Raw genomic sequence first — 528 nt, 5'->3', positions numbered from 1 at the left:
GCATCTTCTGCACCTGATTTGCTCGGCTGCAGGGAAGCACTGGAAGCACCATTCATCGTCACAGGTATCTTTATCCACTTCCTCTGATTTCTATTTTCACTCGTTTTTTTTCTTCTTATGGATGCAGTGCTTTTTTTGGACTTTGCATTCACTCTGCTGTTGACCCATAGGAGAATTTCTATTGCTTAGAGATTTCTCTTTCATAGCTCAGGAGGTTGAGTTCTTAATGATGCTGCTTTTGGTATCACCTTTATCTCAGATGTTTCTACTACTAAGTTAATTTTGAGATTGCTGACTTTGATTTCTTGGCAGGTCTGAGCACAGTCTGAGACATTGAGATCTCCTCTGAAACTACAGGAGATGCATGTAAAATGAATAGGTTATGTTTCTCAGGAGACTCCTTTTTGCTCTTCATGCAGAGAAACAGCTGAGTCATTCAAGAGATCTCATTTTTATTTTCTTCCTAATGTAGTGGAACCCAGAAGAAAATGTTCTTTCTCAGAAGTTCTGCTGAGGAGATCCAATTGC

At 39.8% G+C, this 528-nt stretch overlaps 1 protein-coding gene across 1 annotated transcript in view; it reads left to right on the top strand.

Annotated features, from left to right (window-relative positions):
- The window catches only part of LOC107591511 (tenascin-like), a 58,468-nt gene continuing 57,940 nt past the window's right edge, over positions 1 to 528 (top strand). The window contains 1 exon segment of the mRNA XM_016280668.1: positions 1 to 64. The gene's annotated coding sequence lies outside the window, so the exon portion shown is untranslated.

This window comes from Sinocyclocheilus grahami, unplaced genomic scaffold, assembly GCF_001515645.1.
Source record: "Sinocyclocheilus grahami isolate Dianchi unplaced genomic scaffold, SAMN03320097.WGS_v1.1 scaffold142.1, whole genome shotgun sequence".
NCBI lineage: Eukaryota > Metazoa > Chordata > Actinopteri > Cypriniformes > Cyprinidae > Sinocyclocheilus > Sinocyclocheilus grahami.
This window is presented reverse-complemented; position numbering and strand designations above follow the sequence as displayed.